Source organism: Petromyzon marinus, chromosome 64 (assembly GCF_048934315.1).
Source record: "Petromyzon marinus isolate PM22_M1 ecotype Great Lakes invasive population chromosome 64, UKy_Petmar_22M1.pri1.0, whole genome shotgun sequence".
Classification (NCBI taxonomy): Eukaryota; Metazoa; Chordata; class Hyperoartia; order Petromyzontiformes; family Petromyzontidae; genus Petromyzon; species Petromyzon marinus.
In genome coordinates, this window is record NC_133730.1 from 3,619,678 (window position 1) to 3,635,240 (window position 15,563).

General features: G+C 52.0%; 1 protein-coding gene across 2 annotated transcripts in view; it reads right to left on the minus strand.

The window, feature by feature from the left end:
- FNDC3A (fibronectin type III domain containing 3A) overlaps positions 1-13,632 on the minus strand; it is a 172,477-nt gene extending 158,845 nt beyond the window's left edge. For both annotated transcript variants that reach the window (XM_032977722.2, XM_032977717.2), the window contains exon 1: positions 13,092-13,632. The gene's annotated coding sequence lies outside the window, so the exon portion shown is untranslated. The remainder of the gene's footprint in view (positions 1-13,091) is intronic.
- Positions 13,633-15,563: the final 1,931 nt, after the last annotated feature.

Sequence of the window (15,563 nt, forward strand, 5' to 3'; positions counted from 1 at the left end):
CGGTGTAGAATTTTTACAAGGTCTATGCGCAGCAGCAGCAGCAACAACAACTACTCACGTGTAGAAGCCATGCGTGTGACCTTTGATCCGTGGCAAAAAAAAAACAGACGCGGACAAAAATGTGTCACCACGCACATCACAGTGGGTGGCGGTCCTGGCTGTGTTGATAGAGCACAGGGCCACCGTGCAACGGTGGCTTGGAGATGTTAACTACCTCGCCTGGTATACAGGAGGTCGTGGGTTCGATCCCGACCCTGACGCCTGTTTGCACATGCTATCTCCCCGTGGTCGCGTGTATTTTTTTCCACCGGGTCCTCTGGTTTTTCCCACCACATTTAGAATCGGCGTGTGTGTGTGTATGCAGAGTATTTTGGCTGCTATAAATTTCCACGCGACATAGCCACTCCGTTGAGCTATCATTTGCGGTTAGATCGCTCCTGAAAAAGAGCTACATAGCAGCTCAGGTCGGCCTTACGTGGCTAAATTGAAAAAAAAAAATTTTGTTCACAGCTTTATAGTTTTACACCGAAACATGTGCCCGCTAGGTGGCGGAGGGCAAATGCACAGCGAGGCTTCAAGTCGCGAACGTAACGACTAGGGTCCGGCACGGGCGCGCAAACCGCGCGATGGATATTTGACAACGTACCGGGCGACGGGAACATCAATAAAGCAATCAGAAAAACCGCGAAATAAATAAGTGGCTGCAGTGGGCGGTGGCGGCGTAGAAAAACGCGTCGGGCAAAAAAAAATGTAACCGCGGGCCGTACAGTAGTGACGCAGCAGTGTCGTTATAGTACGGTAAAAGATGTTAAAAAAATTGTTTTGCAAATAATAATAAAATAATTATTATTAACAACTAAGCTTGCCCCCCCCTTACAAAACTGCAGTTTCGGAAAACAATATTGTCCGGTACGGCATCGCACTGCCAAACAAGAGGACCGATGAGCATGATTGTTTGCATGTTTGCAATAAACACCTGTGGTTAGTCCAGTTACTTTGTTCGTTGCAAAAGGTATGTATCTGGTGTTTGAACATCTTAACGCAACTGCTGTTTTATTATTGCCAGAGAGGGTAAACACCGATTTTTCCGTTTTCTCTTCGCCCGTACTTTTTTTTTCCTTCCTTCCCTCGTCGTGTTGCAACGTTGAACTTCTTCCGCGCCGTACGTAGCCGACCGTGGTTAAAATCGGAGGCGCTGGTGCCCCAGGTCGCGCTAGCAAAAACACAGATTTAACGCCGGCACCTTTTAATCCTTTCCCTTTCCGATGACGTACGTGACACGTGGTGGTGTAACGTCATCGGAATAATAAATAAATCACTTTGTCGGTACCGGGGCTCCCACAAAAGGTCACGCGACAGGGCGCGTGGCGCAGTTTGGAGCCAGCTATATCGTAGAGCGCTACGGGCATGTCGCTATGGTTCTCCTGCGGCGAGTAACAACGCCTTTAAAAAGCGGCGCTGCTTACGCCTCTAAATAAAATGTAAATAGAATGCAAGCTGCACACCCTGCAACTTGCAAACGTCTCGGAACGAGAAAGAGGTTAAGAGTTCTCACCCGGTTAAGACAAAATAAACTCCAAACTTCACATTATATATTTTTTTTCATCATTCGTCCAAGCCTTCTGACGCCGTCCGACTTGAAACACCGCGCCGTGAACCCGGCAGCAGCCATGGGACGCTCTGAATAAAGGGCCGTCGCCTGAAACGTCCCCGCATTTTGTACCCTCCGAGGCCACAGTTTTGGAGCGACGAATGCGTCGAGCGATAAATGGTGAGCAGAGTTCAATTCCCAGCCGCTGATAACATCATTAGCAAATGATACGCCTCCTTCTCAACCACCCCGGACCGCTTCGCACAAACCCCACACTGATGAGTGCGGCGGACAGAGTGGGGGATCTCTTCATCCAGCAGTGGATCGATAAAAGGACTGCAAGTTGCCATTGTTATGATTACTGCAACAGACAAAGAGACGGCTCTTTCCGTAAGGCGGCAAGAGATCCGTGCGGGGGCAAAATGCGGTCACATTTACATCATCGCACAACGATTATAATCGATTATAATCGTTGATCAATATTTACGTTGCAGGCAAATAAACTGTCACGCATTAACAGTGCTGTGCCCCCGTAGTGAAGTGACTGTACGCCATACGGACCTCAAAACTTAGTTTCCCTGCACAAGAATACGGCTAAACCGTACGAGTTTACAGGTATGAACAACACTCCCATACCTGTCAACCCCTTATCAGTGCCTACCTTGTTACAGACCAATTCAGACCTTATTGGTCACCCTGTAGCCTTAGAAATATCGACGTTCATCCTACAAAGTCCCATCACAAGGGAGAAACACAAACAAAGACACGTTTTTTATTTCCCGTATTGAAACGGCTGTACGCCGTATGGTCCTGAAAACTGAATTTGCATGTACGCGCATACGGGGAAAACCATATGGGTTGTCAGGTATGCACTACCCAGTGTCTCTGTACCAGTGTCTCTGTACCCAGTGTCTCTGTACCCAGTGTCTCTGTACCCAGTGTCTCACTACCAGTGTCTCACTACCAGTGTCTCACTACCAGTGTCTCTGTACCCAGTGTCTCACTACCCAGTGTCTCTCTACCCAGTGTCTCTGTACCCAGTGTCTCACTACCCAGTGTCTCTCTACCCAGTGTCTCTCTACCCAGTGTCTCTCTACCCAGTGTCTCTCTACCCAGCGTCTCTCTACCCAGTGTCTCTGTACCCAGTGTCTCTGTACCCAGTGTCTCACTACCCAGTGTCTCACTACCCAGTGTCTCTCTACCCAGTGTCTCTCTACCCAGTGTCTCTCTACCCAGTGTCTCTCTACCCAGTGTCTCTGTACCCAGTGTCTCACTACCCAGTGTCTCTGTACCAGTGTCTCTCTACCCAGTGTCTCTCTACCCAGTGTCTCTCTACCCAGTGTCTCACTACCCAGTGTCTCTCTACCCAGTGTCTCACTACCAGTGTCTCTGTACCCAGTGTCTCACTACCAGTGTCACACTACCCAGTGTCTCTGTACCCAGTGTCTCTCTACCCAGTGTCTCTCTATCCAGTGTCTCTCTATCCAGTGTCTCACTACCCAGTGTCTCACTACCCAGTGTCTCACTACCCAGTGTCTCACTACCCAGTGTCTCTCTACCCAGTGTCTCTCTACCCAGTGTCTCTCTACCCAGTGTCTCTCTACCCAGTGTCTCTCTACCCAGTGTCTCACTACCAGTGTCACACTACCCAGTGTCTCTCTACCCAGTGTCTCTCTACCCAGTGTCTCTCTACCCAGTGTCTCACTACCCAGTGTCTCACTACCCAGTGTCTCACTACCCAGTGTCACACTACCCAGTGTCTCTGTACCAGTGTCTCTCTACCCAGTGTCTCTCTACCCAGTGTCTCTGTACCCAGTGTCTCTGTACCCAGTGTCTCTGTACCCAGTGTCTCTGTACCCAGTGTCTCTGTACCCAGTGTCTCTCTACCCAGTGTCTCTGTACAGTGTCTCTCTACCCAGTGTCTCTGTACCCAGTGTCACACTACCCAGTGTCGCACTACCCAGTGTCTCTGTACCCAGTGTCTCTGTACCCAGTGTCTCTGTACCCAGTGTCTCTCTACCCAGTGTCTCACTACCCAATGTCTCTGTACCCAGTGTCTCTCTACCCAGTGTCTCACTACCCAGTGTCTCTGTACCAGTGTCTCAATAGCAGTGTCTCTCTACCCAGTGTCTCTCTACCCAGTGTCTCTCTACCCAGTGTCTCTCTACCCAGTGTCTCTCTACCAAGTGTCTCTCTACCCAGTGTCTCTGTACCCAGTGTCTCACTACCCAGTGTCTCTCTACCCAGTGTCTCTCTACCCAGTGTCTCTGTACCCAGTGTCGCACTACCCAGTGTCTCACTACCCAGTGTCTCTCTACCCAGTGTCTCTCTACCCAGTGTCTCTCTACCCAGTGTCTCTCTACCCAGTGTCTCTCTACCCAGTGTCTCTCTACCCAGTGTGTCTCTACCCAGTGTCTCTCTACCCAGTGTCTCACTACCAGTGTCACACTACCCAGTGTCTCTCTACCCAGTGTCTCTCTACCCAGTGTCTTTCTACCCAGTGTCTCTCTACCCAGTGTCTCTCTACCCAGTGTCTCTCTACCCAGTGTCTCTCTACCCAGTGTCACACTACCCAGTGTCTCTCTACCCAGTGTCTCACTACCCAGTGTCTCACTACCCAGTGTCTCACTACCCAGTGTCACACTACCCAGTGTCTCTGTACCCAGTGTCTCTGTACCAGTGTCTCTCTACCCAGTGTCTCTCTACCCAGTGTCTCTGTACCCAGTGTCTCTGTACCCAGTGTCTCTCTACCCAGTGTCTCTGTACACAGTGTCTCTCTACCCAGTGTCTCTGTACCCAGTGTCACACTACCCAGTGTCGCACTACCCAGTGTCTCTGTACCCAGTGTCTCTGTACCCAGTGTCTCTGTACCCAGTGTCTCTGTACCCAGTGTCTCTCTACCCAGTGTCTCTGTACAGTGTCTCTCTACCCAGTGTCTCTGTACCCAGTGTCACACTACCCAGTGTCGCACTACCCAGTGTCTCTGTACCCAGTGTCTCTGTACCCAGTGTCTCTGTACCCAGTGTCTCTGTACCCAGTGTCTCTGTACCCAGTGTCTCTCTACCCAGTGTCTCTCTACCCAGTGTCTCTCTACCCAGTGTCTCTGTACCCAGTGTCACACTACCCAGTGTCGCACTACCCAGTGTCTCTGTACCCAGTGTCTCTGTACCCAGTGTCTCTGTACCCAGTGTCTCTCTACCCAGTGTCTCACTACCCAATGTCTCTGTACCCAGTGTCTCTCTACCCAGTGTCTCACTACCCAGTGTCTCTGTACCAGTGTCTCTCTACCCAGTGTCTCTCTACCCAGTGTCTCTCTACCCAGTGTCTCTCTACCCAGTGTCTCTCTACCCAGTGTCTCTCTACCAAGTGTCTCTCTACCAAGTGTCTCTCTACCAAGTGTCTCTGTACCCAGTGTCTCACTACCCAGTGTCTCTCTACCCAGTGTCTCTCTACCCAGTGTCTCTGTACCCAGTGTCGCACTACCCAGTGTCTCACTACCCAGTGTCTCTCTACCCAGTGTCTCTCTACCCAGTGTCTCTCTACCCAGTGTCTTTCTACCCAGTGTCGCTCTACCCAGTGTCTCTCTACCCAGTGTCTCTCTACCCAGTGTCTCACTACCAGTGTCACACTACTCAGTGTCTCTCTACCCAGTGTCTCTCTACCCAGTGTCTTTCTACCCAGTGTCTCTCTACCCAGTGTCTCTCTACCCAGTGTCTCTCTACCCAGTGTCTCTCTACCCAGTGTCTCTCTACCCAGTGTCTCACTACCAGTGTCACACTACCCAGTGTCTCTCTACCCAGTGTCTCACTACCCAGTGTCTCACTACCCAGTGTCTCACTACCCAGTGTCACACTACCCAGTGTCTCTGTACCCAGTGTCTCTGTACCAGTGTCTCTCTACCCAGTGTCTCTCTACCCAGTGTCTCTGTACCCAGTGTCTCTGTACCAGTGTCTCTCTACCCAGTGTCTCTCTACCCAGTGTCTCTGTACACAGTGTCTCTCTACCCAGTGTCTCTGTACCCAGTGTCACACTACCCAGTGTCGCACTACCCAGTGTCTCTGTACCCAGTGTCTCTGTACCCAGTGTCTCTGTACCCAGTGTCTCTCTACCCAGTGTCTCACTACCCAATGTCTCTGTACCCAGTGTCTCTCTACCCAGTGTCTCTGTACCAGTGTCTCAATAGCAGTGTCTCTCTACCCAGTGTCTCACTACCCAGTGTCTCTCTACCCAGTGTCTCTCTACCCAGTGTCTCTCTACCCAGTGTCTCTCTACCCAGTGTCTCTCTACCCAGTGTCTCTCTACCCAGTGTCTCACTACCCAGTGTCTCTCTACCCAGTGTCTCTCTACCCAGTGTCTCTCTACCCAGTGTCTCTGTACCCAGTGTCGCACTACCCAGTGTCTCACTACCCAGTGTCTTTCTACCCAGTGTCTCTCTACCCAGTGTCTCTCTACCCAGTGTCTTTCTACCCAGTGTCTCTCTACCCAGTGTCTCTCTACCCAGTGTCTCTCTACCCAGTGTCTCTCTACCCAGTGTCTCTCTACCCAGTGTCTCAATAGCAGTGTCGCACTACCCAGTGTCTCTGTACCCAGTGTCTCTGTACCCAGTGTCTCTGTACCCAGTGTCTCTGTACCCAGTGTCTCACTACCCAGTGTCTCACTACCAGTGTCTCACTACCCAGTGTCTCTCTACCCAGTGTCGCACTACCCAGTGTCTCACTACCAGTGTCTCACTACCCAGTGTCTCACTACCCAGTGTCTCACTAGCAGTGTCTCACTAGCAGTGTCTCACTAGCAGTGTCTCACTACCCAGTGTCTCACTAGTAGTGTCTCACTACCCAGTCTCACCACCCAGTGTCTCACTACCCAGTGTCTCACTACCCAGTGTCTCTGTACCCAGTGTCTTACTACCCAGTGTCTCACTACCCAGTGTCTCACTACCAGTGTCTCACTACCCAGTGTCTCTCTACCCAGTGTCTCTCTACCCAGTGTCTCTGTACCCAGTGTCTCTGTACCCAGTGTCTCACTACCCAGTGTCTCACTACCCAGTGTCTCTGTACCCAGTGTCTCTGTACCCAGTGTCTCTGTACCCAGTGTCTCACTACCCAGTGTCTCTGTACCCAGTGTCTCTCTACCCAGTGTCTCACTACCCAGTGTCTCTGTACCAGTGTCTCTGTACCCAGTGTCTCTGTACCCAGTGTCTCACTACCCAGTGTCTCACTACCCAGTGTCTCTCTACCAAGTGTCTCTCTACACAGTGTCTCTGTACCCAGTGTCTCTGTACCCAGTGTCTCACTACCCAGTGTCTCTCTACCCAGTGTCTCTCTACCCAGTGTCTCAATAGCAGTGTCTCACTACCCAGTGTCTCACTACCCAGTGTCTCACTAGCAGTGTCTCACTACCCAGTGTCTCACTACCCAGTGTCTCACTACCCAGTGTCTCTCTACCCAGTGTCTCTCTACCCAGTGTCTCTCTACCCAGTGTCTCTGTACCCAGTGTCACTCTACCCAGTGTCACTCTACCCAGTGTCTCTGTACCCAGTGTCTCTGTACCCAGTGTCTCACTACCCAGCGTCTCACTACCCAGTGTCTCTCTACCCAGTGTCTCTCTACCCAGTGTCTCTCTACCCAGTGTCTCTCTACCCAGTGTCACTCTACCCAGTGTCTCACTACCCAGTGTCTCACTACCCAGTGTCTCACTACCCGTGTCACACTACCCAGCGTCTCACTACCAAACCTGTCAACCCCTTACCAGTGCCCTACCTTATTACAACCAATTCAGACCGCATTGGTCACCCCGTGCTCTTATCAATTTCAACGTTCATCCTACAAAGTCCCATACACACAAACAAAACTATGTTTTTTGTCCGTATTGAAACGGCTGTAGGCCGTATGGACCATGAAGACTCAATTAGCCTGTACAAGAATACGGGGTTACACCGTATGGGTTGACAGCTTTGTAGAAATTGTTTTGTTTGTGGCAAACGCTTTAATCCCTTTGCCTTTTGTGCTCCCACGTCTCCCTCGACAAGTCGTCCGAATGGAGCCTCGCCGCTTGGGCGCAAACAATCAAATAAAATTCGCCCCGAAGGTGCCGGATCTACCGTCCACGTGTGTCCATCATTCTGCAGGCAACGCGAGCAGCAAGAGCGACACACACGACGGTTCGCAATGCAACAGACAAAAAAAAATCGGCATTAAAGATGTGCCACTGGCAAAACGAAAATTCGGTTTGGCTTTTCTTTTTTCAACGGTTTCACTCAACTTGACTCCAATGTTTGTCCGGGTTCAAATCTTGCGATCAAAATTGCGTCCACTTTCCCGTTGTCCGATCGATTCCAAAATTTGCACACGTGCACAGATCCGGTGACGATGCATGCCTGTATCAAAATCGGCGTCAATTAAATTAATTACTTGGCCGTTTGAAAGCAATTCACATTTTGTACGGGCGGCTTATTAGTTAAATATGTATTTGGATGGGTCAAAAACGACCGCGGTCCCTAAACTCTGGGACCCCCTCGCCCCAGAGGCAGGCGCCGCGTGTCCCCCTGTCATCATGATGTCGTCCACTTACCCTTGTCCAATCGAGTTACAGCATTTACTTTTTAGCGCACTTTAAAATAAAACCGTTGTTTTTAAAAAAAAAAACTTTTTTTTTTAAAACGAGTTTATTTTTCTTCTCTCGTTTTCTTTTAGAAGCCACCACCTGATCTGCAAAGCTGCTCAAACTCATTTTAAAATTGTGTGAACACGACACCACCTCAAAAGCTACCTGCGGGTCGCAGGTGCGACAGATATGGAAAGTGCAACACATTTGTACGTTTTGGCAAGGTGGAGAGGGAAAGACGGAGTGGGGATTGAACGCCACGCTTCGTGCACACATCCATTGCGGTGGACAAGCGACAATTTGTGCTGCCAGCTACGGGGGCTGCAGAACATGGGCCTACGCAGGGCCCAAAGGCCTACGCAGGGCCCACAGGCCTACGCAGGGCCCACAGGCCTACGCAGGGCCTACGCAGGGCCCACAGGCCTACGCAGGACCTACGCAGGGCCCACAGGCCTACGCAGGGCCTACGCAGGGCCCACAGGCCTACGCAGGGCCTACGCAGGGCCCACAGGCCTACGCAGGGCCTACGCAGGGCCCACAGGCCTACGCAGGGCCTACGCAGGGCCCACAGGCCTAGGCAGGGCCTACGCAGGGCCCACAGGCCTAGGCAGGGCCTACGCAGGGCCCACAGGCCTAGGCAGGGCCTACGCAGGGCCCACAGGCCTAGGCAGGGCCTACGCAGGGCCCATAGGCCTACGCAGGACCTACGCAGGACCTACGCAGGGCCCATAGGCCTACGCAGGACCTACGCAGGACCTACGCAGGGCCCATAGGCCTACGCAGGACCTACGCAGGGCCCATAGGCCTACGCAGGACCTACGCAGGGCCCATAGGCCTACGCAGGACCTACGCAGGGCCCATAGGCCTACGCAGGGCCTACGCAGGGCCCATAGGCCTACGCATGGCCTATGCAGGGCCCATAGGCCTACGCAGGGCCCATAGGCCTACGCTGGGCCTATAGGCCTACGCAGGGCCCATAGGCCTACGCTGGGCCTATAGGCCTACGCTGGGCCTACGCAGGGCCCATAGGCCTACGCAGGGCCCATAGGCCTACGCAGAGCCCACAGGCCTACGCAGGGCCTACAGGCCCACGCAGAGCCTACAGGCCTACGCAGGACCCATAGGCCTACGCAGGGCCTACGCAGGGCCCATAGGCCTACGCAGGACCTACGCAGGGTCCATAGGCCTACGCAGGGCCTATACAGGGTCCATAGGCCTACGCAGGGCCTACATAGGGCCCATAGGTCTACGCAGGGCCCATAGGCCTACGCAGGGCCTACACAGGGCCCATAGGCCTACGCAGGACCTACGCAGGGCCCATAGACCTACGCAGGACCTACACAGGGCCCATAGACCTACGCAGGGCCCATAGGCCTACGCTGGGCCTACGCAGGGCCCATAGGCCTACGCAGAACCTACGCAGGGCCCACGCAGGGCCCACAGGCATACGCAGGGCCTACAGGCCTACGAGACCTACAGGCCTACGCAGGGCCTACGCAGGGCCCATAGGCCTACGCAGGGCCTACAGGTCTACGCAGGGCCCATAGGCCTACGCAGGGCCTACAGGCCTACGCAGGGCCCATAGGCCTACGCAGGGCCTACAGGACTACGCAGGGCCCATAGGCCTATGCAGGGCCTACGCAGGGCCCATAGGCCTACGCAGGACCTACACAGGGCCCATAGGCCTACGCAGGACCTACGCAGGGCCCATAGGCCTACGCAGGGCCTACGCAGGGCCCATAGGCCTACGCAGGGCCTACGCAGGGCCCATAGACCTACACAGGACCCCATAGGCCTACACAGGACCCCATAGGCCTACACAGGACCCACAGACCGACACAGGACCCCATAGACCGACACAGGACCCCATAGACCGACACAGGACCCCATAGACCTTCACAGGACCCCATACACCTACACAGGACCCCATAGACCTACACAGGACCCCATAGACCTACACAGGACCCACAGACCGACACAGGACCCACAGACCGACACAGGACCCACAGACCGACACAGGACCCCATAGACCGACACAGGACCCCATAGACCGACACACGACCCCATAGACCGACACAGGACCCCATAGACCTACACAGGACCCCATAGACCGACACACGACCCCATAGACCTACACACGACCCCATAGACCTACACAGGACCCCATAGACCTACACAGGACCCCATAGACCTACACAGGACCCCATAGACCTACACAGGACCCCAATGAATGAGGAACCCAGGTCAACTTTACCCGAAGACCAAAACAACAGCCTGCAGCTGATAAACAATATTGTACTTTTATAAGAACACATTCTATAATAAATCAAGACAATCGCACGAAGAGAGAGAGGATGCTTTTTGTTTGTTTAAGCTGCATAGTCTGAATCAGCCATGAGCGCACTTTCAGGGTTCAGGAATATCATCTCTCTCGTCACTTTGTACACTTTTTAAAAGTCATTTTTAAAAAATAAGAAAACACCGTGCAAGGTACTCAATAATAACGGCGCAATACGAAATCCCTTCAACCTGTTCTCATTAGACCATAAACATTGCGGAAGACATGGTGGCAATCTTTGTGTTTGTGTGTATATCTATAAAGTAGTGTGTGTGTGGGGGGGCCCAACAGCCGTGAGTGTGGTGAAGTTACCCGGGCCACCCTTAGGTCGACTCAGCCTTAACAAGGAGTACCTGGTGCGGTGTGTAAAACATCAGTACTGGTGAGACAAAGGCGGCTTGGCCGGGGTGTTGTCTACACCACCACCACCACCACCCACCCCGTATGCCCATAGGTGTTCGCAAACAGAACTTGCCCCAGCCGTGTTAAAGGCTACATAGTGGTATCTTTGTATTTGTTTATCAGTGTGTGTGTGTGTGGTGAAGTTTACATTATACACTACACATCCATACGTTAAGCGCAACCACAGTGAAATCGCGCGACAAACTTTGGGTAACGTTTAGTCGAGTAGAGCAATTCGCGTTGAGTGGTAATAATAATGCATTACGGCACAAATTACTTTGAACAAAGTGCCCAAACACTCTCAATATTGCACGCAAACCCCCTGGTTATTAGTTACAACGCGACTATAATTCACAGTCGATGAGAGAGACAGAGAGAGAGAGAGGGGGGGGGGAAAAACCACGTGAATTTCTTTCTTATCATGAAATAAACTTATGGAAGCTAGCGAGTTAGTAGTTGTTTTTAAAACAGAAATGGAACAAATTCGCAGGAGACGTCTCCTTGCATCCTACAGAATGTTTCCTTCACGGTAATTGTCGAGTTAATGGGTGGAAGAACGAGGACACAACAGGGCATAACTCACGCTGCTGATGACACTATTTAGAACATCACAGGGCATAACCCACGCTGCTGATGACACTATTTAGGAGTAACATCACAGGGTATAACGCACGCTGCTGATGACACTATTTAGAACATCACGGTATAACTCACGCTGCTGATGACACTATTTAGACCATCACAGGGCATAACCCACGCTGCTGATGACACTATTTAGGAGTAACATCACAGGGCACAACCCACGCTGCTGATGACACTATTTAGAACATCACAGGGCATAACTCACGCTGCTGATGACACTATTTAGAAGTAACATCACAAGACATAACGCACGCTGCTGATAATATTTAGAACATCACAGGGTATAACGCACGCTGCTGATGACACTATTTAGGAGTAACATCACAGGGCATAACTGACGCTGCTGATGACACTATTTAGAACATCACAGGGCATAACTCACGCTGCTGATGACACTATTTAGAACATCACAGGGCATAACTGACGCTGCTGATGACACTATTTAGAACATCACAGGGCATAACTAACGCTGATGACACTATTTAGAACATCACAGGGCATAACTCACGCTGCTGATGACACTATTTAGGAGTAACATCACAGGACATAACTCACGCTGCTGATGACACTATTTAGAACATCACAGGGCATAACGCCCGCTGCTGATGACACTATTTAGAACGTCACAGGGTATAACTCACGCTGCTGATGACACTATTTAGAACATCACAGGGCATAACTAACGCTGCTGATGACACTATTTAGAACATCACAGGGAATAACACACGCTGCTGATGACACTATTTAGAACATTACAGGGTAAAACACACGCTGCTGATGACACTATTTGGAACATCACAGGGCATAACTAACGCTGCTGATGACACTATTTAGAAGTAACATCACACGGCATAACGCACACTGCTGATGACACTATTTAGAACATCACACGGCATAACGCACGCTGCTGATGACACTATTTAGAAGTAACATCACAGGGCATAACTAACGCTGCTGATGACACTATTTAGAAGTAACATCACAGGGCATAACTGACGCTGCTGATGACACTATTTAGAAGTAACATCACAGGGCATAACTGACGCTGCTGATGACACTATTTAGAACATCACAGGGTATAACGCACGCTGCTGATGACACTATTTAGAAGTAACATCACAGGGTATAACTCACGCTGCTGATGACACTATTTAGAACATCACAGGGTATAACTCACGCTGCTGATGACACTATTTAGAAGTAACATCACAGGGCATAACGCACACTGCTGATGACACTATTTAGAACATCACACGGCATAACTAACGCTGATGACACTATTTAGAACATCACACGGCATAACGCACGCAGCTGATGACACTATTTAGAACATCACAGGGCATAACGCACGCTGCTGATGACACTATTTAAGAGTAAACATCACCACCACCACCATCATCGGTAAGGGCACACGCGAACAACACAACAATTTGTTTTTGCATAAACGGAAACCGCGCGTCTCAGAAACGAAAGTGACACAAAAAAAAGAGATTCGAGTCACGTGACGGAACTCACCCCCGCAACCGCGAAACTTTGTTGTTGTTGTCGCGAAACTTTGTTGTTGTTGTCGCGAAACTTTGTTGTTGTTGTCGCGAAACTTTGTTGTTGTTGTCGCGAAACTTTGTTGTTGTTGTCGCGAAACTTTGTTGTTGTTGTCGCGAAACTTTGTTGTTGTTGTCGCGAAACTTCGACGCGGCGGGTAGGAACTTTGCCTGCGCCAGTACCTCCACCACGACCACCACTACCACCACGACCACCACCACGCAGGGCGATGGGAAGAGTTCGCCTCGGGACGACCACAAAACAGCGGCAGCCGTCCACCCCCACCACCTCCTCCGGCAGACTCTAAAACACTCCCGTGGCCACCTCCTCCACCTCCTCCTCCTGTTGTTGCTGCTGCTGCTACGACTGCTGCTGCTGTAGATATTGTCCGGGTTCCGTGGTGATTATGGCGACGGTGTGCGGATGCGTATGAGGAGCGGAGGATGGCTGCTCAAGCATCTGCATTTCATACAAAGACGCCCCGAGCCTGTGGCATTTAACCCGGCAGAGTGGGGGGGGGCGTCCTTAGGGTGGCTCCCCTAAGCCCCTCCCCCAGGTCCCTCCACTCCTCCCACCCTCTCGCTCCTCCCCCTCGCTCCCTCGCCTCCTCCCACCCCTCCCCTCGCTCCCCTCCCCTCGTCCTCCCCCAGCCCCCTCCCCTCCCTGCCCTCCTCCCTCCCCATCTCTCCACTGGGGGGAGGGGGGGGTCTCACTCACACGGGGGCTGGGTGGTGGAGGGCAGTGTGTCAATGTGTGTGTCAATGTGTGTGTGTGTCTGTGTGTGTCTGTCTGTGTGTGTCTGTCTGTGTCAATGTGTCTGTGTGTGTCTGTCTGTGTGTGTCTGTCTGTGTCAATGTGTCTGTGTGTGTCTGTCTGTGTGTCTATGTGTGTCTGTGTCAATGTGTCTGTGTCAATGTGTCTGTGTCAATGTGTCTGTGTGTGTCAATGTGTCTGTGTGTGTCTGTGTCAATGTGTCTGTGTGTGTCTGTGTGTGTCTGTGTCAATGTGTCTGTGTGTATCTGTCTGTGTCAATGTGTCTGTGTGTGTCTGTCTATGTGTGTCTGTGTGTGTCTGTCTGTCTGTGTGTGTCTGTCTGTGTCTATGTGTGTGTCAATGTGTCTGTGTGTGTCTGTGTGTGTCAATATGTCTGTGTGTGTCTGTGTGTGTCAATGTGTCTGTGTGTGTGATCGAGGGGGCTAGGCGGGCGCGGCACGGGCTAGAGAAGAGATGGAGTGATGTGGTACAGGAGGACGTGGAGCTGAGTGGACTTGCCGATGACCGGTACCAGCGGTGTCAAGATCGGCCTCTGTGGAGGAGGCTCGTGAAGGACGCTATTGGGCAGTTGGAGGTAGTCGCCCTCCAACAACAACGGAGGGCGGAGGAGCGACGCTCACAACAACGAGCGGAGCGCCGGGTGACTAAAGCACAGCAGGTTGGCACAGTAGGGGGCACAGGTGGTGCATCAGCAAGTCATCTCAGTCAGTCGACCCGTGGCACCTGGGTCTGCCCCGTGACCTCCTGCCAGCGGGCGTTCGACACTCCACGTGGCCTCAAGGTGCACATGGCCTGGCACAAGCGTCGTGGTGACGTCACCGCCACTTAGTGGCGAATGGCGGTTGTTGTTGTGTGTGTCTGTGTGTGTGTCTGCGGTTTCAGGAAAGGGCAGTCCTGCACAGATGCCATATTTTCTGTCCGTCTGCTACAGCAGAGGTGTAGGGAATTCCAACAAGTCCTACATCTCTACTTTATTGACCTGGTCAAGGCCTATGATACCATCAGTAGGCCTGGGCTCTGGGTTGTTCTTCGTGCTTTTGGAGTCCCTGACCCTCTGCTCACGATCATTAAGGACCTTCATGATGGTGAGCGGGCCCGGGTAAAACTACGTGGCCGGGAGTCAGAGCCATTCCCTGTACACCTTGGGGTGCGACAGGGATGTCCTCTGGCTCCCACATTATTTAACATCTATTTTGATCACGTAGTTCGTGAAGCCTTCAATAGCTGTACCGGGGGAATCTCCATTTGGTACAGATATAATGGGAGGCTGATCGATGCCCGGGTGCGGTCAAGAGATGGCTCCCTATTGCTCAGCCACGTTATGTATGCCGATGATTTGGTAATAGCTGCTCCTTCGGAGGAGGAGTTGGGGACGTTGCTGCTGAGACTGGAGCGTGCCACTAAGAGATGGGGCCTTACCATCAGCCCCACCAAAACTAAGCACCTGCCTGGGTATTTTGTACCATCGAACACTCCACCCCCACAACTCCCAATCGGTGATGGGGCAGTTGTGGAGAGAGTGGAGAGTTTCCCATACCTGGGCAGTGTACTTATGACCGGCTCCAGTTTAACAGCGGAGGTCTCACTCCGAATCAGTCGAGCGGCAATATATTTTCATCGGTTGCGTAACGCTGTGTGGAAGCTACCTGGTCTGTCGCTCCGCACTAAGCT